The sequence below is a fragment of the Equus quagga genome, chromosome 4 (assembly GCF_021613505.1).
Source record: "Equus quagga isolate Etosha38 chromosome 4, UCLA_HA_Equagga_1.0, whole genome shotgun sequence".
Taxonomy (NCBI): domain Eukaryota; kingdom Metazoa; phylum Chordata; class Mammalia; order Perissodactyla; family Equidae; genus Equus; species Equus quagga.
Window position 1 is genome coordinate 93,060,064 of NC_060270.1, and position 23,922 is coordinate 93,083,985.

The following is a 23,922-nucleotide window of genomic DNA, read 5'->3' on the forward strand; positions in this document are numbered from 1 at the left end:
TCACGTCAAGGAAAATAGCTGATGGTATTTGTCGACAATAATAAAATTAAAGCTTTCAAGCAAAAATTAGAATTTTGAAAACTTGTATCCACCACTGTGAGTTTGACACACTGTGAGTTTAGAGATTTTTCTGATGAGACTAATGGCAATATTATTGAGTATAATTTTTTGAGATTGTAAAATGAAGCGTAATAATTTGAAAAACAACATAATTCAGTGAACTAATACTTTCCAGATGACCAATACATGATGTTACAAAGTTAGGTATGGGTAAAATATCCATCCAAAGCGCAAGATAGGAAGAAAGGATCAAGATGGTGGAGTAGAAAGATCCTGAGCTCACCTCCTCCCACATACACACCAAAACTACAACTCCATATAGAATAACTATCTCTGAGAAGGACCTGAAGACCAGCAGAACATATTTTCCACAACTAAGGATATGAAGAAAAAACCACATCAAGACAGGTAGAAGGGGAGGAGATGCTGTCTAGTCAGGATGCACACCCCCCAGAGCAATGACTCACTGGCTAGGGGGATACCACAGCTACAGAGGTCCTCTGTGAGGAGCAAGAGGTCAGAGCTCCACATTGGCTTCCTATCCCGAGGGACCTGAACTACGAAGATGAGCTCCAAGAATGTCTGGCTTTGAAAACCTGTGGGGATTTCAATTCTGGAGAACCAGAGGGCTGTAGGAAACTGAAACTCAACTCTTAAAGGGCAAGCATACAGACTCACTCTTTGAGTCCCAGCACAGAGGCAGCAGTTTGAAAAGTGCCTGGACCATATGTGAAGGAGATTCACTGACTAATTTTAAGGTATGTGCCAAAGTGGCAAGGATCTTTTAGAACTTTCTCTGGGGACAGAAGCACTGGTGGATGCCATTTCGTCTACTCTCCATCTAGCTTGCTAGCACCACTCACCCTGTCTAGTGTTCCACTGTAGACCCACCCCAGTCAACCTGCCTGCCCTGGCCAGTGCCCCTCCAAAGCAGCTCTTGCCTTTCCACACCCAGCAGGTGGCCTTGGCCAGGACCAGAGCCCCGCTAAAGCATCCCTTGATCCACAACACCCGGCAGGCTGCGTTGGCCAGGACCAATGTTTCCCAAAAAATCAGCTCCCAGCCTGGGAGGCCAGTCTTGCACACCAGTGCTCCCATAGCAGTCTCAGTCAGGCCTCTCAGCCAGCCATGCCGGAGGCCAGCACTGCCCACAAGTGCACCTGCAACAGTTGTGGGCTGAGCCTTACAGTCAGCTGGACTAGGGGCCAGCACTGCCCACCAGTGTGCCTGCAGTAATCCTGGCTCAACCACAAGAGCAGGGCTCATGCAGCCCACACAGGGGATACCTCTGGAGCACTTGGCTCTGGTGAGCAGGGAGAATTGCACTACTGAGTCCCATAGGACGCCTTCTACATAAGGCCACTCCTTCAAGATTGAGAGTTGTAGCTGGTCTACCTAATACGTAGAAACAAACACAGGGAGTTAGGCAAAATGAGGATTCATAGAAATATATTCCAAATGAAAGAACAAGACAAAACCTCAGAAAAGGAAATAAACTGAACAGAGATAAGAAATCTACCAGACAGACTTCAAAGTAGTGGTCAAACAGATGCTCACTGAACTCAGGAGAAGAATGGATGAACACAGTGAGAACTTCAACAAAGAGATAGAAAATATTAAAAAATACCAATCAGAGCCAAAGAATACCGTAATGTAAATGAAAAAATACACTAGAGGAAATTAACAGGAGGTTAGATGATACAGAAGAATGGATCAAAGATCTGGGAGACAGGGTAGTGGAAATTGCCCAAATGGAACAGAAAAAAGAATTTTAAAAAATAGATAGTTTAAGGGACCTCTGGGACAAGATCAGACATACTTACATTTGCATTTAGGGCTCCTAGAAGGAGCAGAAAGAGAGAGAAAGGGACGGAAAACCTATTTGAAGAAATAATGACTGAAAATTTCCCTAACCTGGCAAAGGAAACAGACATCCAAGTCCAGGAAGCACAGAGAGTGCTAAGTAAGAGGAACCCAAAGAGATTCACACCAAGACACATTTTTAATTAAAATGTCAAAAGTTGAAGATAAAGAGAGAATCTTAAAAGCAGTAAGAGGAAAATGGCTAGTTTCACCCAAGGGAACCTCTATAAGATTATCAGCTGATTTGTCAGCGGAAACTTAATAGGCCAGAAGAGAGTAGTATGATATGTTCAAAGTACTAAAAGGAAAAAATTTACAACAAAGAACACTCTACCCAAGAAGGTTATTATTCAGAATTGAAGGAGAGATAAAGAATTTTCCAAACAAGCAAAAGCTAAAGGAATTCATCATCACTAAACCAGCCTTACAGAAAATGTTTAAGAGAATTCTTTAAATGGAAAAGAAAAGACCATGACTAGAAATAAGAAAAAAATGAAAGAAAAAATCTCACTGGTAAAGGTAAATATATAGTAAAGGTAGTGGATCAACCACCTATATAGCTAGCATGAGGATTGAAAGACAAAAGTAGTAAAGCCATCTATATCGATGATAATTAGTTAAGGATACACAAAATAAAAAGATATAAAATATGACATCAAAAACATAAAACGTGAGGGAAGGACTAAATATAAAGTGCTTTTAGAGTGTGCTCAAAATTAAGCTACCATCAACTTGAAAAAGACTGCTATACGTATATAGGTCAATATATATGAACCTCATAGTAACCACAGACCAAAAACTTATAGTAAGTACACAAAAAAATAAAGATAAGGGAACTCAAACATAGCACAAAAGAAAGTCATCATATCACAAGGGAAGAGAGGAAGAGAAGAAGAAAAGAGCAGAGAAGAACTACAAAAATAACCAGAAAACGATTAACAAAATGGCAATAAGCACATACCTATCAATAATTACTTTAAATGTAAATAGACTAAATGCTCTAATCAAAAGACATAGGGTGGCCGAATGGGTAAAAATACAAGATCAATCTATATGCTGCCTAAAAAAGACTCATTTCAGATCTAAAGATCTAGACTGAAAGTGAAGAGATGGAAAAAGATATTCCATGCAAATGGAAACAAAAAGAAAGCTGGGGTCACAATACTTATATCAGACAAAATAGGCTTTAAAACAAAGACTGTAATAAGAAACAGAGATGGGCGTTATGAAGTAATAAAGCAATCAATACAATAAGAGGATACAACACTTATAAATATCTATGCACCCTATGTTCCGAACGTAGGAACCTAAATACATAAAGCAAATATTAACAGATATAAAGAGAGAAGTTGACAACAATACAATAATAGTAGAGAATGTTAACACCCAACTTACATCAATGGATAGATCATCCAGAAAAAAATCAATAAAGAAACATCAGCTTTAAATGACATTAGACCAGATGGACTTAATAGATATATAAGAACATTCCATCCAAAAACAACAGAATACATATTCTTTCAAATGCACATGGAACATTCTCCAGGACAGATCACATGTTAGGCCACAAAACAAGTCTCAATAAATTTAAGAAGATTGAAATCATATCAAGTATTTTTTCTGACCACAATAGTACGAAACTAGAAATCAGTTACAAGAAAACTGGAGAAAACACGAACACATGGAGGCTGAACAATATGCTACTCAATAAGCAATGGATCAATGAAGAAATCAAAGGAGAAATCAAAAAATACCTTGGACTAATGAAAATGGAAACACAACATTCCAAAACGTATGGGATATAACAAAAAGAGTTCTAAGAGGGAAGTTTACAGTGATACAGGCCTACCTAGGGAAACAAGGAAAACCTCAAATAAACAATTTAACCCTACACCTGAAGGAACTAGAAAAATAAGAATAAACAAAGCCCAAAGTCAGTAAAAGGAATGAAATAATAAAGATTAGAGTGGAAATAAGTGAAATAGAGACAAAAAAATGGAAAAGATCAATGAAACTAAGAGCTGGTTCTTTGAAAAGATAAATAAAATTGATAAACCATCAGCCAGAGTCATCAAGAAAAAAGAGAAAGGGCCAAAATAAATAAAGTCAGAAATGAAAGAGGAGAAATTACAACCAACACTGCAGAAATACAAAGGATCATAAGAGATTACTACTAACAATTATATGCCAACAAATTGGACAACCTAGAAGAAATGGATAAATTCCTTGAAACATACAGTCTTCCATGACTGAATCAGGAAGAAATACAAAATCTGAACAGACCGATTACTAGTAAGAAATTGAATCAGTAATCAAGAAACTCCCAAAAAACAAAAGTCCAGAATAAGACGGCTTCACAGGTCAACTCTATCAAACATTTAAAGAAGCGTTAATACCTCTACTTCTCAAATTATTCCAAAATATTGAAGAGGAAGGAATGCTTCCAAACTTATTCTACAGGGAATAAAACCAGCATTTCCCTGGTATTAAAACCAGACAAAGACACTACAAAAAAAGAAAATTACAGGCCAATAACCCTGATGAACATAGATGCAAAAATTCTCAACAAAATATTAGCAAACTGAATTCCACAATACATTAAAAGGATAATACACTGTGATTGAGTAAGATTTATCCCAGGGATGCAAGGGTATTTCAATATCCCAAATCAAAAGTGATACACCACATTAAAAAAATGAAGGATAAAAATTTATGATTATGTCAATGACTTCAGAAAAGGCATTCAACAAAATGCAACATCCATTTATGATAATAACTCTCAACAATTGGGTATAGAGGAAACATGACTGAACATAATGAAGGCTATAGATGACAAACTCACAGCTAACATCATATCCAATGGTGAAAATCTGAAAGGTTTTCCTCTAAGATCAAGAACAAGACAAGATGCCCACTCTCACCACTTTTATTCAACATACTTTTGGAAGTCCTAGCCACAGCAATCAGATACACAAACAAAAATAAATAAAAGGCACCCAAATTGGAAAGGAAGAAGTAAAACTGTCACTATTTGCAGATGACATGATACTGTACATAAAAAACCTTAAAGACTCCACAAAAAAAAATTAGAATAAATGAATTCAGTAAAGTTTCAGAATACAAAATCAACACACAGATATCTGATGCATTTCTATACACTAACAACGAACTAGCAGAAAGAGAAATTAAGATAACAATCCCATTTACAATTGCATCAAAAAAATAAAACACCTAGTAATAAACAACAAAGGAAGTGAAAGACCTACACTCTGAAAACAATAAGATATTGATGAAAGAAGTTAAAGACAGCACAAATAAATGGAAAGCTACATTGTGTTCATGGGTTGGAAAAGTTAATATTGTCAAAATATCTATACCACTCAAAGCAATCTACAGAGTCAATGCGATCCCAATCAAAATAGCAATGGCATCTTTCCACAGAACTATAATAAATAATCCCAAAATTTATATGGAACCACAAAAGACCTCAAATAGTCAAAGCAATCTTGAGAAAGAAGAATGAAGCTGAAGGTATTATGCTCCCTGATTTCAAACTACTACAAAGCTATAGTAATCAAAACAGTATGGTGCTGTCATAAAATCAGATACATAGATCAGTGGAACAGAATTGAGGGCCCAGAAATAAACCCACGTTCTTATGGTCAATTAATCAATGACAAAGGAGGCAAGAGTATACAATGGGGAAAAGACAGTCTCTTCAATAAGTGATGTTGGGAAAACTGGACAGCTGCATGCAAAAGAATGAAACTGGACCACTTTCTTACACCATATACAAAGATAAACTCAAAATGGATTGACGACTTAAATGTAAGACCTGAAACCATAAAACTCCTAGAAGAAAACATAGGCAGTAAAACACTTTGACATTGATCTTAGCAATATATTTTTAGATATGTCTCCTCAGACAAGGGCAACAGAAACAAAAACAAACAAATGGGACTACATCAAACTAAAAAGCTTTTGCACGGTGAAGAAAATCATAAACAAAACAAAAAGTCAACCTACTGAAAGATATTTGAAAATGATATTCCAATAAGGGGTTAATATCCAAAATATGCAATGAAGTCATACAACTCAATATCAAAAAAACAAACAACCAGAATAAATAATGGACAGAGGAGCCAAACAGACATTTTTCCAAAGAAGATATACAGATGGCCAACAGACACATGAAAAGATGTTCAACATCACTAATCTACAGGGAAATGCAAATCAAAACCACAAATCAAAATCACTTCACACCTGTTAAAATGGCTATTATCAAAAAGACAAGAAATAACAAGTGTTGGTGAGGATGTGGAGAAAAGGGACCCCTTGTGCACTGTTGGTTGGAATGTAAATTGGAGCAGCCACTATGGAAAACAGTATGGAGGTTCCTCAAAAAACTAAAAGTAGAACTACCATACAATCCAGCAATTTCACTTCTTGCTATTTATCCAAAGAAAACAAAACCACTAATTCAAAAAGATATGTGCACCCCTATGTTCATTGCAACATTATTTACAATGACCAAGGTATGGAAGCAATCAAAGTGTCCATTGATAGATGAGTGGATAAAGATGTGGTACATATATATACATACACAGTGGAATATTACTCAGCCATTAAAAAAAGAAAGAAATCTTGCCATTTGAAACAATATAGATGGACCCAGAGGGTATTATGCTAAGTGAAATAAGTCAGACAGAGAAAGACAAATGTTATATGATCTCACTTACATGTGGAATCTAAAAGACAAAACAAATGAACAAACAAAACAGAAACAAATTCATGGATACAGAGAATAAACCGGTGGTCCCCACTGGGGAGGAGGATTGGGGAATGCGTGAAATAGGTGAGGGGATTAAGAAGTATGAACTTCCAGCTATAAAATAAATAAGTCACAGGGAAATAATGTACAGCGTAGGAAATATACTCAATACTATCGTAGTAACTTTGTGGTGACAGATAGTTACTAAACTCATGGTGATCATTTAACAATCTATATAAATGTCAAATCACCATGTTGTAAACCTGAAAGTAATATAATGTTGTATGTCAACTACACTTCAATAAAAATATCAATCAATAATAAATAAAAGCCAAAAAAAATAAAAGTGCAGGATAGACCAATATATCTTCATGTTGTAGAGTTCAAAATGTTTATTGATATGGGTTTTGATTCCACATTACAATTAACTTTTAAGAAGCCTCTGAGACAGGCCTGATTGCCTAGTGGTTAGAGTTCCACACCCTCACCGCTTTCGTAGCCCACGTCTGTTTCCTGGTCATGGAACCACACCTCCCGTCTGTCAGTTGCCATGATGTATTAGTGGCTCACATAGAAGAACCAGAAAAACTTACAGCTAGGATTTATAAGAATGCACTGGGGCTTTTGGGAGAAAAAAAGAAAAAGAGGAAGATTGGCAACAGATGTTAGCTTAAGGCAAATCCCTCCCTGTAAAAAAAAAAAAAAAACAAAAAACTATTAATTGCTGACTTTTGATGTAGTGTCAAAGAGGAGTAGCCACAATTATCTGGAAAGACTACTAAAATACTCCTTCTTCCAACTATACATAGCAATGAGATCTGCTTTTTTTTTTTCATATACTTCAACCAAAACAACATATCATAACAGATTTAGTGCAGAAGCAGATATGAGAATCCATCTGTCTTCTACTAAGCCAGACATTAAAGAAAATTGCAAAACTGTAAAATACTCCCTCTCTTCTTACTCACTATTTCTGTTTGGAAAATACAGTTATTTTTCACAAAAATATGATATTTATGTTATCATGTAATGGGTTTATTATTATTTTAAAACGAACTAATAAATAAAAATTTTGAAGTATTCTTTGTTAATTTCAAATATGATACATTTAGTAGATAAAATCCATGTAAATAAATATCCTTTTGAGGTCCTCAATAATTTTTAAAAGTGTAAAGTTATCCTGAAACCAAAAAAAGTTTTGAGAACTGCAGTTGAAAGCAATGGTTTGTAAACTTGTTCTTAATATCAGAAGTCTGTCCTCAAAGGAAATTTTATATAAAAGTCTAACTTACAAAAGAGATAAAGTCAGAGTTGTTCCTGTTAAACAGGGAAAAAGGACCTAAAGCCACCCTAGTTTTGTCTTTTCTCTCCCCTGCCACTCCCCCAAGCCCCTCTATGATTTCAGTTTGAAAATGTCTGTGCAAAAGCATCAACAGACTGATGTATCACCTGGCAGGGACTGCAGCATCCCAGGGCTTGTGGGAATGGAGCATGATGCTAGGGCGAGCTGTTCAGGTGAGTGATGAGAGAGCCTCAAATCAGAGTGTAGACGTGGATGGCTTCTCTATCTCCTTTTCAGTCTATCAAGCCAGACACTCAGGAGTCAGGAGACCTCTCACTTAAAAATGCTTACTTTAGGACCATGCATCTCTTAACTATGTGTGGAATCACTAGTAAGCACACACAAAAATGATTAATTTGGCATGAAAAGAAGGTGGTATCTGACTGTAGGGTGTAGACAAGGACATTCCTGGCACATTCTTTTCTCTAAATTATCACTGTTGAGATTGGGCAATTGAAGACTAACTTCCTCCCAACTGTGGGGCAAAATGCCATTTTGAAAGACAAGGGCATGAAATCAAATGCAGGAATACACAGGAGGGTGAGATAATAGCAGCAAGGTTAGGGATGAGTAGAATTCCTCCAGGTGACTCTGGGTTCTGGACAGATGGTAGCAGTAGAGGGAGTGCAATATTGCAGATAATGGAACTCATAAGTCTTTCTCTTTAGCTCTGACCTCTGTCCTGAGATCTAGAACACAATCTCCAACTTCTGGGCTTTTACTTAGCTGTCTCAATGGCATCTCAAATTTAATTTGACCCTGACTCACTATTGCGTTTCTTCTGGTTCTGTCCCATTGCCAATTATGGCATCAAAATTCGCTGTCAATAAATGTGCATCCCTTGGAGTCCTGATGATAAAGGCTTAATATTCTTGGAGTGAACAATTGTCATCAGGAATCTATTCAGTGTCCAAATCTCCCTTCCCAGTTGGGGATAATCCATCAGAATTATTGGCACCTTTTCTTCTCTCCTTTCCCTGTACCTTCAGGCTTTGCACTCAGAATTCTGAGTCCAAATGGGTTTACCCCAGTTGAAACAGAGTGCAGACTCAGGGCAGCAAGTTTAGAGGGAGTCATGCCAAGTAGCAGCAGCAACACCACTGCCTTTGGGGCACATTTTTCCTACTAAACATGGTGGAGGTCCTTCCTGCTCTCGACTGTCCAGAGGCACCTTGTTTGTTGCACATTTTCTAAATCTGATTCTCGAACCTTCCATTGATTACCCAGACCAGTCTTGATAAAATCCTTCCAATAAAATCCTTTCTTCTCACACAGAGTCAGTTTTTCTTGATTGCAGCTAAAAATCCTTGAACTACACTCTATTTTGAACTACACTCTATTTCCTTTTTAATTTTATTTTTAAAATTTGCTGCCTCCAAGATCTAGTTTATCTGCCCTAGTTAAAGTCCTTATGATCTGGACAAGGACAGTCGCTTCTCCCAGACATCAGTCTTTCCCCACTCCAACCCAACCTCTTTCCAAAGATCTTATCATAGCATTTATTCCCCTGTTACAGAACGAAAGTAACCAGATCTCTGCAGCTTCCTTTTGCTTGCAGAATAATGTATGAGGTTGTACATACCATTCAAGGCCTTTCAACCTATTTTCTAATATCCAGCACTCAGCTCCTTGACAACAGGAGCCAGCTCAAAATTACTTTCGTAGCCCCAGAACCTAGCACAATGCCTGGTATAGAGTAACACCCAATCAATGTTTGAAATTAGTGAATGAATGAATGACATATTTATTACTCGGAAACCCTGTGCCCTAGATGCAATTAATTATTTATCACTCCCAAAACTCTCTACAGAAACATTCATGTCTCTCTCTATATGAAAACGAATGTAGAATGTATATTTTGAGAGGTTTTTGCCCCACAGTACTTTCTTTGTATTGCTGGCATACACTTATCACAATGTATTATAGTCAGTTTGATTCGGCCTGCCTTGTCCAATAGCACATCAGCTCTCCCAGGGTAAGAGCCATGTCTTATCCATCTTCGTACTCCAAATGTTTAAGCACAAGGTAGATGCTTCATAGATCTTTGCTGAACTTGTCTCCTAGAAAGGAAGTGTGTGGTTATGAGAAGGGAGTGGATGAACAAAAATTCCACTTCCCACAATTCCTGTGGAAAAGCTTTCAATGTTTCAAAATTAAGTATGATCTTTGCTGCAGGTTTTTGTAGCCACCTTTGCCAGATTAAGGACTCTACCTTTTGCTCCCTGTTCCTTGACAATGGTGACCCTGAGGGCTTGACATTTGCATACGGGAAATCTTGACTTCAACACTTCCTCACATCCCTGACAACAGAGTTCCTGGGCGGAGGTACTCACATGGTAAATTGCACAGACAAAATTGAAACAAAATCTCTGAACTATTTCTGATAATGAAGAGGGTTCTGAAAGCCTATAAAATCCCTATAATTATCTCAAGTGAAACCTTCTTATTAAATTTTAAACTCTTTTCATTTTGCTTCTTGTCATTTACAAGAAATGTGTGGATGGGAAAGAAGCGTGGGAAAATTCTGAAGTTGTTAATCCTGTTTATGTTCATTCAGCACAGAGTTTGGGCTTTAAAGGTGGAGAGCGTGTAGAGGAGGTAATTGAAACATCTTTGTGAACTAAACCCAACAGTCATTAACAGATGCTGTGGCTTGTTTTCCTTTTGCTGGGAAAGAGAGAGGGGTCAACTGTGGGCAATGCATTTTTTGTCTTGTCTCATGGTGGACAACTGTGAAATGTTTAGTGCGCTGACCAACTTTTTTGCATAAGCAACACAAGGAATTTTATTTAGCTCTTTCTTATATAATGAGATTAAGATACACTGTGCAATGTAAATAGTGCCAATTTTAGGGTTTAGTTTCCTGTAGTTATCACCCTATATTGGAGATCCTCATTTAAGAGCCTTTCTCTTAGGTCCTATAGACCCCTTTTTTAGGAGTGTCTCAAGCTGGAGGAGCTATGCCATGAAGGCACGAGAGGCGTGGACAAATAGCAGCCTGGGCATGCCAACTGGTGATATCTGCTCATCCATCATTCCATTTAGACAAATGAAAGATTACAGCCCTATGAGAAAAGGCAGCCACAGCCACACAATGCTTTGTGCACAAAGTAAATTGCTAGCTTCCTGTGATCTTTTTGACAAGTAAATTACTGCAGAAAATAGCATAGATGGGAACACGATGACAAAAATGCAGAGACTTGGTCCTTCAAAGGAGTTATTAGACCTCTGATACAGCCATTTCTAAAGAACTCCAGAACCTCACCCTAATGGAAAGAGGATTTTTTCCCTTCATCTTTCCATAGCACATCTTGAAGAAAGATAATATATGACTGGCAGGGTGGAAAGTAGAGCCCTCGGTGATCAAATACCCTTTTTTCATTGTCAGAAAGTTGTTAAAGAAGACAAGGGAGGAGCTTGTGGCAAGAATTGCTGTGTCTATAGATCAGATCATTCTTAGTTTGGCACCAAAGACCATAGTGATGGATTGTGTTATTCAAAAGAAAAGACAGCCTTTGAGAAAGGTCTTTCTATATCCTAACAGTTTCCAACTCTCCATATTATTTTTGTTCAATAATAAAATGTAAATTATAATTTTGTTTTTTTATATAAAATAAGGAAAATCTATCTTATTAGAATTCATTTTCCTTTGCCTATTCAAAGCCTAGACTCTAAACCATCCTCTAAAGGCTCTATGAACCCCCAGGGCAGAACAATTAAAGATTTATTAGCTAAGTCAAATGGAGCAGAGTAGGGAAAGGTATTGAAGATAATAGAAGCAATAAACAAATCACAAATATTGTAAATTTTTGAGCTTCAATTTCATCAGAGATATGTCTTGAAGTTGACAGACTTCATAAAATTTTAGAGTCAAACATGGTTTTTAGTGACATAAAATGAATTACCCAGTACCTAAGATATTGCATGGCGATGCTGACACTAGACTTCTGATATTGTAGTCTGAGTATCCCACTACTAAAGTAGGGATTTCATCTAGAAAATATTACAATAGTGCACTGTAGCCAGAAAAGTGCTTAACAGAAGTCCTGATCCTAATCCAGCTCAGCTGATGTCTTGTTGTGTGACCTTGGACAGGAAGTGCAAACTCTTTGGATGTCATATGGAGAATGAGAGTGTCAGATAGGATCAGGTATGCTCAAGTGGCAGCAGGGGGCATGTGTACTTGAGCAGCATATAATCAGGACCATTTTCATAATTTCTATTTTAAAAAAATATAAATCACTCTTATTTACAGAACAAAAACAACAGAAAGCAGAATCCAACCAAAATGGCTAGAGAGGCATGTATTAAGTAGATTAAGAAATAGATGGGCATAACATGCTAAAATCTTTTCCAAAGCTGGTGGTGTCTGTTGGCTTGAGTGATTGATGACAATTCTTCCTTGTTCATATTGTGCTGCTTCAGTTTCCATTTCCTTATCGTAGTTAGTTTATTACATATTGAGGCCCCTTCTATGATCTTGGCAAAACTGACCTAGAGCATAAAGTCATTGACAACTATTTACATGCCACACATATCATTTCTTCCACTGCATTTAAATACCACCATTTAAATTCAGTTCAACAAACATCTTTGTGCCCTCACTGGGTAAATAAGACTTTGTCCCTGCCTTTGGAGACTTACTGTCTTGTGCAGAAGATAGACACATTATCAGAAGATGACCTTTGGTACTATGCTTAGCTTTAGGTCTTCTGTCTCTTTGTCAGCTTTATCCCAAATAATCCTGCACTCCAAGGCATTTGGTGGGAATGCACATACACAGTACTTGGGAGAAGCTCTCTGCAATTGAAAGAGCAAGCAGAATGGCCATTCTTAAAAGGTTAAATTCTTTGTGGCCTTTATGCAAACTGTTTATTTGAGGAGCAGAGGAATCTAGTGCTTATTTGATTACAATTGTTTTCCTATCTGAGTTGATGAGTAGATACCAATGCTCAAGAATTTGTATTTCTAACAAATTCCAAAGTGATGCTGATGATGCTCCTGCGGGACCACATTTGAGAACCTCTGGTCTAGATGAGCAATACTCAAACTGAGATGTATGTACATTTAGGGAGACACAAAAACTTTTCCAGGAGTACTCAGGAGTTGGCAGTTTAATAGGATCAAATTTCCAGATACTCAATTTCCATATTATTTTTTCCTAAATAATAAAGTAATCCATCTGAGAATTCATCAGTGGTTCTACTTTCCCATCTCCCCTTTGAGGTTACTTTTCATCCCTTGCAAAAGAAAAGTATAACTTTCTCCATCAGGAAAAAATTCAAGGAATTGAGTGAAATTATTATTAAAAATTTCTTCCATTTTTATTTGCTTATTTCTGTGAAAAAGGTTTCTTAGTGCTCACAGTTATTTAAACAAAATAAGAATAGTATTAAGATTGAACTCTGTCTTTCTCTAGAACAGGTAATTTTTATTCATGGATCCATGAACTCATCAAAAAAAACACGCACTCCTTCTTTTTCATGGGATTTATCAGATACGGCAAAAGCAGTTCTAAGAGGGAAGTTTATAGCAATACAGGCCTACCTGAATAAACAAGAAAAACCTCAAAAAAACAATCTAACAGTGCACCTAAAGGAACTAGAAAAAGAAGAGCACAGCAAGCCCAAAATCAGTAGAAGGAAGGAAATAATAAAAATCACAGCAGAAATAAGTGAAATAGAGAATAAAAAACAATAGAAAAAAAAATCAATGAAACCAAGAGCTAGTTCTTTAAAAAGATAAACAAAACTGACAAACCTTTAGGTAGACTCACCAAGAAAAAAAGAAAGAAGGCTGAAATAAATGAAATCAGATATGAAAGACGAGAAATTACAATGGACACCTCAGAAATACAGAAGATGATAAGAGAATACTGTGAAAAGCTATACATCAACAAACTGGATAATCTGGAAGAAATGGACAAATTCTTAGAATCGTACAACCTTCCAAAACTGAATCAAGAAGAAATAGAGAATTTGAATAGACCAATCACCAGTAAGGAGATCAAAACAGTAACCAAAAACCTCCCCAAAAATAAAAGTCCAGGACCAGACAGCTTCCCTGGTGAATTCTACCAAACATTCAAAGAAGACTTAATACCTATCCTTGTCAAACTCTTCCAAAAAACTGAAGAGGAGGGGAGGCTTCCTAACTCATTCTATGAAGCCAACATTATCCTGATACCAAAACCAGACAAGGACAACACAAAAAAAGAAAATTACAGGCCAATACTGCTGATGAAACTTCATGCAAAAATCCTCAACATGGGGCCAGCCCAGGGGTGCAGCGGTTAATTTTGCACGTTCTGCTTCTCGGTGGCCCAGGGTACGCCGGTTCGGATCCCAGGTGCAGACATGGCACTACTTGGCAAAAGCCATGCTGTGGTAGGCATCCCACATGTAAAGTAGAGGAAGATGGGCATGGATGTTAGCTCAGGGCCAGTCTTCCTCAGCAAAAAGAGGAGGATTGGCAGTAGCTGGCTCAGGGCTAATCTTCCTCAAAAGAAAAAAATCCTCAACAAAATACTAGCAAATCGAATATAACAATACATTAAAAAGATCATACACCATGATCAAGTGGGATTTATTCCAAGGCAGCAGGGATGGTTCAACATCTGCAAATCAATCAATGTGATACACCACATTAACAAAATGAAGAATAAAAATCACATGATCATCTCAATAGATGCAGAGAAAGAATTTGACAAGATACAGCATCCATATATGATAAAAACTCTGAATAAAATGGGTATAGAAAGAAAGTAGTTCAACATAATAAAGGCCTTATATGAGAAAACTACAGCTAATATAATTCTCAATGGAGAAAAACTGAAAGCTATTCCTCTAAGAACAGGAACCAGGCAAGGATGCCCACTTTCACCATTCTATTTAGCATAGTGTTGGAAGTCCTAGCCAGAGCAATCAGGCAAGAAAAAGAAATAAAAGGGATCCATATTGGAAGGGAAGAAGTGAAACTCACTATTTGCAGATGACATGATTTTATTTACAGAAAACCCTAAAGAATCCACCAAAATACTTTTAGAGGGGCCAGCCCAGTGGCACAGTGGTTAAGTTCACATGTTCCACTTCAGTGGCCCAGGGTTCACCAGTTCAGATCCCGGGATGTGGATCTACACACTGCTTATCAAGCCATCCCACATATAAAGTAGAGGAAGATGGACACAGATGTTAGCTCATGGCCAGTCTTCCTCAGCAAAAAAAAAAAAAAAAAAAAAAAAAACCAGGAGAATTGGTGGCAGATGTTAGCTCATGGCTAATCTTCCTCAAAAAAATTTTTAAAAACTTTTAGAAATAATAAATGACTATGGTAAATTTTCAGGATACAAGATTAACATACAAAAATCAGTTCTGTTTCTATACACTAACAGCAAAGTAGCAGAAAGAGAAATTAAGAATACAATCCCGTTTACAATTGCAAAAAAAGTGTAAAATACCTAGGAATAAACTTAACCAAAGAGGTGAAAGATCTGAAAAAAAAACAAAGGCCCACTCCTTCTTATTAAAGGATATATTTCAATAAAGTTTCTCTCCTTATGATTATTAATTACTATTAATATTAATATATTATTTCATTACTATATTAAATATTAATAATTAATAATTAATATCAATATATTAAATATTTTAATATATTTGTTTTGATAAACTGAATATGACAACTAATTGTAGTGATACCTCAATCCAAGAAAACAAAGTTAACATTTATGGCCTGCGATTATAGAAAATAAAAATAAAATATCAATGTATATAAGTAGTATTGCAGTGTATAAGAACGACTAGATTATGAATAAAAAACTTTCAAACGTGAATATATTAGAATAGAATCCTAACAAAAAGTAAAATTGGAATATCAGGTGAAGAAATAAATGAAACCATGTATAATTTCACAATATTAAAGCGGAAGTCATTCATAAAGTTTTACAACAAATGAGAGTGGGTATCAACTCACTAAAGTATTTTGATTCCTTGGATACATTTAAAAGAATAATTAATTTTTTTAAATGTCCTTGTTTACAATATGAGTAAAATTACATTTTTCATCACGACTTAAATTTCAGATAATAAATTAGACGTTTACCTTTCAAGTTGTTGGGTTTTTTTCATAATTATTTTAGGAAGTATTTCAACAGAGATTTGGTTGTATTTGCAGTCAGGAGAAATTGGTTTCTCTGAATCAATTATCAACTGTTGATTTTGTTACTTTTCTGCACATTATCCAAATGAGTTTCAAAAAGTTGGAGAGCCAACTCCAGGGTCCAGGACATCCACAGGACTCTTGGGGACTGTGAGGAGCTCAGCTGTGCAGTACAGTGAGAGGCTTCCTGCTCTAACTTGACATCTCAAATTTATCCTGAAGCATCCACAGATGCCCTCTCTATAGGTATACGCGACTAGGAGTAAAAGGCACATTCCACAAAACCCTAAAACGTTTAAAAGATCAGAACATGATATTTACTGTAAGAGACAGGAGAAAAGTGGAAGGAAGAGAGACAAATGCGTCTGCCTTCCAAAAGTTAACAAGTTTCCAACAGTTCCAAGAACGAAGTGAGACAAGTATATAAAGACATTAAATTGATTGTCCTCAGTATTTGAGCATGATGATTTGGGCAATGATCTTACTCCTTACAGGACGGCTGGGCTCTGAAGTTTGGGGCACCACCACTGACCGTGGTTGTGTGCAGTGTCACTGGGACATCGTTAGGAGAACTAGCAGTCTGGGGAGTTTGTCATCTCAGATGCATATTCTTTCTGCTATTTCTACCTTTCCGTGGTTTCCAATTTCTGATTGCCATGTGCCAGTTCAGTCAACTACCATCATACTCAATTTCCCCAGGACTGGTTAAATCTCATCTCTAAGGTGCCACTAGCTAAAAAGTCTCTTGCTTTCTAAGTTGTGCTTGAGAGTGTCCCCAGGGCATTGCTCTGGTTCTCTTTGCTTATCATCAGCACCTATCACCTCACCGCACAGAAGCTTATGGGGGGTTACAAACCTAGGGTGAAAGGTATGGGTAGCTTTTCCTGGTATAATCAATTTCTAATGTGGAACATCTTGTACACGTAACATTGCACGTGACTGATGGTTTAAAAAATATCTTCCCATATACAAAGTCAATATCAAGGTGAGATTTAGCCTTCTTCCACTAAACAAAATTAAAACTTTTAGGTTTCAAAAATCACTATCACATATTATGAAAATAAATTTTAATGGTAAATTTGATGATATAAAAACCTCAAAACACTCTGTATTCAAGAAAACCACGAAGAAAATTGGAGATATATGATAATCTTGGAAGAATATTTCACAAATATCAGGGGAAAATGTTAATTTCTTATCATTGAGTTTGCAGAGTTTTGTTAATATATTCAAAATATAAGTCCTTTATCAGATATATGATTTGTAAGTATTTTCTCCCCATCTTTGGCCTGTCTTTTCATTCTCTTAGATGCGTCTTTAAAGAGCACGTTTTTAATTTTGTGTAGTTTAATTTACCAACTTGCTCTTTTATGGGTGATTCTTTCAGCATCCTGTCTAAGAAATCTTTGTCTAATCAAAACCTACAGAGATTTTCTGCTGTTTTCTTCTAGAAGTTTTATAGTTTTTGATTTTATACTTTGGTTTATGATCCATTTTGAGTTAAATTTTGTATATAGTATGATGTATATGTTGAAGCCGCTTTCTTCATATATAAATACCTAGTTATTCCAGCATCATTTATTGAACAGATCTTCTTCTTCCTCTAAATTACCTTGTTTTTCCACCTTTGTCAAAAGTGATTTGTCCATACATGTGTGGGAATATTTTTGGACTTTCTGTTTTGCTCCATGGACCTATTTGTCTATCATTTTAAACCAAAGCTATATTGTCTTAATTAGTGAGGCAAAAAGTCTTGAAATCAAGTAGTGTTAGTCCTCCAGCTTTATTCTTCCTTTTCAAAGTTGTTTTGGTTATTCTAGGGCCTTTGCTTTTTCTGTTTGAATTTTAGAATCTGTTTGTCAATTTCTACAAAATGCCTGCTGGGGTTTTAACTGGGATTACGTTGAATCTCTAAGTCATTTCCGGAAGAACTGATGTCTTAAAAACATCAACTATTCTGTCCCTTGAACAAGGTCTATCACTAAATTTATTTATATCTTTTAACATTTCTTTTAGCAATTATTTGTAGTTTCAGTGTACCAGTCTTGTTCTTCTTTTTTCAGATTTATCCCAAAGTATTTCATAATTTTTATGCTCTTTTAAATTATATTGTGTTTTAATTTCAATTTTTTATCCCTTGCTGCTAGTATACAGGATTATAATTGGTTTATGTATGCCATTTAATCCTACATCCTAATAAATTCTCTTGTTAATTCTAGTAGCTTTTAGGATTACATCTGTTGTTCTATATTGGCAACTCTATCAAATGTGAATAAAAAGTTTTAGTCCTTTCTTTTCAAACTGGATGACTTTTATTTCTTCTTCTTGGCTTATTGCAATGGCTAGAATGTCCAGTATAATTCTGAATAGAAGTGGTGCGACCAAAAATCTTTGTCTTGTTCGTAATTTTAGGGAGAAAGTGTTCAAACTTTCACCCTCAGGTATTACAGTAGCTGCAGGGTTTTTGTAGGTACCCTTCATCGTGTTGAGTAAGTTCTCTTCTATTCCTAGTAGGCTGACAGTATCTTTATTGGGAAAGGATGTTAAATTTTGTCAACTGCTTTTTCTGCATCAATGGAGGTAGTCATAAGATTTTTCTTTTTTAGTTTATTCATATGGTGAATTCCACTGATTGAGTTTCAAATGTTAAACTAACCTTCAGCTCCTGGATGAACCCTGCTTGGTCACAATTTATTATTCTTTTCATTTTATCAGATTCAATTTCAAAATGGGCAAAAGATTTAAACATTTCACCAAATAAGATAAATAGATGGTAAGCAAGCATATGAATCTCTGTTCAACATTATTAGTCATTAGGCAAACGTTAATTAAAATTGCAGTTAGATACCACTCTACACCCACTGGAATGGGTAAAATTAAAAAGACTTACTAAACCAAGTGTTAGTGAGAATGTAAAGCAACTGGAACTTTTAAACCCTGCTGGCAAGAATATAAAGTGGTACACCCTCTTGGGAAAATAGATCGATAGTTTCTAGAAAAGTTAAAAATACATGTCATGTGATGCAGCTATTCCAGTCTTAGGTGTTTACCCAAGAGAAATGAAGGCATATGTCCATACAAAAATGTGTACAGCAATGTTTGTAAAAGCTCTGATTGTAATAGCTCAAAACTGGGAATAATCCAAATTTCCACCAACGGGTGAATGGTTAAACGAACTGTTTTATATCCATACAGTGCAATACTAATACAGCAATAAAAAGAAAGGAGCTATTGATTTCTGACAGAACATGGATAAATCTCCAAATAATTATGATGAGTGAAAGAAGCCAGATTAAAAAAAAAAAAGAGTACATATTATATAATACCATTTTTTAAAATGAAAAGTAACCTATAGTGACAGAAATAAAATCAATAGTTGCCTTGGGACATGACAGGGCAGAGAGGAGTGTGAGGGAGACGAGCACTACAAAGGGGCACGAGGAAAGTTTTGGGGTTGATGGGTTATTTATTATCTTGATTATAGTGATGCTTTTATAAGCCAAATGTACACTTTCAATATGTGCAGTTTATTGTATCTCAGTCATTTCTCAATATAACTGTTAAAAGTCAAAACAGCGTTAATATTCTTATCTATGAAGAGCTCTTATAAGCCACAAAGAAAGTAACACACACCAAGTAGAAAAACTAGCAAAGGACAAGAACAGGAAATTCACAAACAAAAAAGAGAAATACATATTGTTAATAGATGTATTTTAAAAATTTGACCTTGTTCATAATCAAAGAAATTTATATTAAAATAAGAATGGCTGAAACATATGTGTCCGTTTAACTTTTCTAAAAACTATTAACCTGTTCCAAATAGCAAAATTAAAAAAATAATAATGCCTATGTTGGAAAGGATGCTTGATGAAAAAGCATTCTCACACTCTGTTACATTAGTGAAAACGGACACAACCTTTCTAAAGTGTAGTTTGCTAAGCCATAAGGAATGCCAGAAGCAATCATATCCTTTGACATTAATATTTCTATGCCTTGGAATTTATCCAAAGGAAATAGAGAAAAAGATAAAGTTTAATGTAATGAAGCCCCCAAATACTGCAACTTACAAACAGAATTTCAGAAATATGTTAATGTCCAAAACTAAGGGTTGCTTATAGAATTTAGCATGTGTCCAAATGGTGAAATGTTGTGCAGTTCAGTAAAGATCAGATTTTCAAATAATATTTAATGATATAAAAAATACAAGCAATGCAAAATTTAGGATCCAGACATATGTGCGCAGTCTGGTTCTACTGGCGTTCCAAACTCATAGGTAAATCACACACACACACATATCTGAATTCTCTTATGATTAGAAGTGGATCTAGTACAATGTTCAAAAATGTTATCTTTAGCCAGTGATAAAACATGAAGCAATTTTTTATACTCCCTTTTATATGTTTTTCAATTTCCAGTTCTCTTTTACCATGAAATATGTAATTTTATAAATATATAAATCAATGTTGTGAGAAATGATAAATAATTTTTGTTTCCCTTCTATCATCCATATCTGACATAGGACACGTGTTTACAGTCAGGTTTGAGTGTAGGGTGGGGAGACGGCAGACTGGAATCAGGGAGATTGGACAGGGAAAGATTTGGGTATTTCTTTTTCTCAGAGGACTAAAATAATCTCAGTAAAAAAATTAGCATGTGCAATTATATACAAAATCACTTCTTCCACCATCTCAGCCTTACTCCGTTCTCTTTTTATGTCGTTTTTTTTAATACATCATCTCAAAGCCTGTTAAGTCTGGTTTTTGTTTTTGTGTTTTTTTGAGGGAGATGGAGTGAAGATTTTTGTCTCTAGGAAAGTTAGTTTAAACCAGGCAGGAAGGAAACAAAGAAGGAAATATAGATAGAAAAATAGAAGTGATGGAAATATTTCAAGGTCAGAGTCAAAAATTTCACTTTGTCCAGAAGGGAAGGGAGGACCCTGAATAAAGGAGGAGATCCGTGATGGATGGCAGTGGTTGCAGAAGAAGTTTAGATCACAGGGGGCGATGGTACTCACCCATATCAGAAGGTCTTCTCCCCACTCCAACAATGGCCAGTCTCAAGTCCTGCTGAGGCCCACTAAGATTAGTGACACTGGCTCTATACCTGACAAACTAATTTCCCTGAAGAATAATTGGAGGTGTTTTGACAGATCTGAATTATGTCACCCGTCAAGTTTGGTGACCTTTACCATACATCTTATTTTATGGGTGAGTTAATCAGAACATTCTGTAATTATAATTCCACATTCTCTAATTTATAGGGGTTTTTTCCTTAAGAAGCAGTGCAACATTTTCCTTTTCTCACTTTATATGACCCTGATTTTTATTGAAGGAATTATTTATTATAGTTTTGATATAAATGTCAAATCTCTTGTTTGTGGAGGCCCCTCTAGCACCTTCCTTTATCTCAGTGAATGGTCTCAAGAGCATTTTTCTTACAGATGAATGATATCTTTCGTATTTGCTGGTGCTGAGCAATCTGCCATATCCTTACTTGTCAAGGTTCAGCCATGAAATTACAAGAATATATACAAACAACCTCAAATCTTTAGATCTGTGATTATTTCGTTTGACCATTTGGCTCCTTCCTGCTCTGGTCCCTCAGCAGCACCTGTCGTAGGATCCAGCTCTGATGTTAAACACCTGGCATTTCAACAGGGTTCAAAGTTTCAAGTGTTCGGACAGATAATTAAACCATGGCTACACATTTCTCCCATTTACTTTCAGCTTCTAAAAACACATAAGGACCAGCAGTATTTCCTGTCAAAAAAAAATGTAAATACCAATTTTGGTTGTTTACATTTCAAAGCAGCTTTGTAATAATAAATTCTAAGTGGCTTAGAAAATAATCTGATGTATATTTCTGAAAAATCTTTTTTTTAATGTTTATTGTTGGACTTCATACTGAGTGTCAAGCACAATGCACAACAAGAGACTTGCATCTAGGTATATGATTGTGAAATTTCTAACCACTGGCGACAAAGTGAAGATGAAACATATTTTCAGAGAGAAAAGACATGTTAACATACAAAAGATTAGGAATTAGAATCGCTTTGGACTTCTCAACAATAACTACTAGAAGCTTGAAGACAGTGGAACAGCACTTTCAAAATTCTGATTGAAAATTATTTACAACTAGAATTCTCTATGAAGCCAGCTATCAGTCAAGCCTGAGAGTAGGACAAAGATATTTTCAGACTTCCAGGTCTTAAGAAATTTACCTTCTATGCGCGATTTCCTAGGAAGCTTTCTGAGAATTTCTTCCCCGAAACCAAGGAAGACAAAGACATGGGTTCCAACCCAGGAGAGAGGCAAGGGGAGTCCAGTGATGGTGTGTAGGGAGCTCCCACAGGACAACAGTGCCATAGGAGATGTCAGCCCAGGTGGGAGCAGCTCAGGAGTCATCAGGAGAAATGTGTTCAGTAACAGAAAGTTGATGGAACACTGATGTCTCTGAAAATACCAAGAGGGGATTTCAATAATCAGAGGAGAATTTGGGGTTTAATTACTGATCAGTATCCAGAAAACTAAGAACGGGCAGGATAGTTATTAACTCCAGGGAAAATAAAATTTTTTTAAAAAGGGAAGTTAGTCAGGGTACTCCATAGATCATAATTACATCAACACTGCATATTACTCTAACCAAATTAAGATTTAACTATATTAGAGGCTATCCGCAAGATGCTGTCATGAGTGGCAGAGTGAAATGGTGCAAGAAAGTTAAATTATTATCTTTTACAGTAGGAAATCAATAGCTAAGGCCAAAGAGCAAAGAAATCAAGAGAGCAATAAGCACACAATTAGAGATATAGAGGTAATAGAAAAATAAAGGGCAAATAGTTGAAAGTGGTTGCCTCTGCGTATTTGGGCAGGACACCGCTGTTTTGCAGCAAGGTGTCTAGAAATATTTAACTCTTTTAAACCACGTGCATCAACACTTTTCATAAAAGAATTCATAAAACTTTGAACAAAAGGAGGTGATGAGCATAAGAAAAGGCTGATGCTTAGTTGTTTTTTTCTTCTCATTACTTCTATTTAGTAAATCAATGGTCTTGAACACCTTCTTTGTGCTTTTGGTACACAGAGGTATTGGATATAATCCTTGCCCTCGGAGTTGCATAATCTAGTAGAAGTGATACAATATATACTATTATAAAAAGTAGAAAAGTTCAAGCCTCATGAGAGATGAACATAATGCATGAAATCTAGAGGGAAAGAAATTACTTGCAGCTGGAGGAGGCTCAGTGGAACAGGAGGCACCTGCATTGTCCTCTGCACACAGAGGCTCTCGAGAGGCGCAGCGGTGGGACAGGGTGGGGGAGGGCTAGGAAAGCTCAGGGGTTTGCAGGAGACCTCCTGTGGTTTAGTTTGCTGTTGCCCAAAGCCTGTGTAAGAGGAATTAAGCTGGGAAGGCAGGCTGCAAATGTATTGTGGAGGCTGGTTCTGCCAGCTTAGAGGTTTCTGGGACTTCAAATGCTTTTCCCATGTACTTTGACCCTTTGTTTTCAGAAATGTAAATCTGCAGAAAGAGATGGGAAGTCTAGCTATTGCATTATTCATAAAGCCCGCTGTCTGTTAAAGTTCTCACCTACTGAATCTTCCTATATCCCACAAGAGACTTTACCAGTCTCTCTAATTAAATTTTCATTTCCCAAAGGAATTTTTTAATATTATGGACATTTTTATATCAGAAAAGTTGAGCTGTATTCTTCCCTCAACTCAACCTAAGC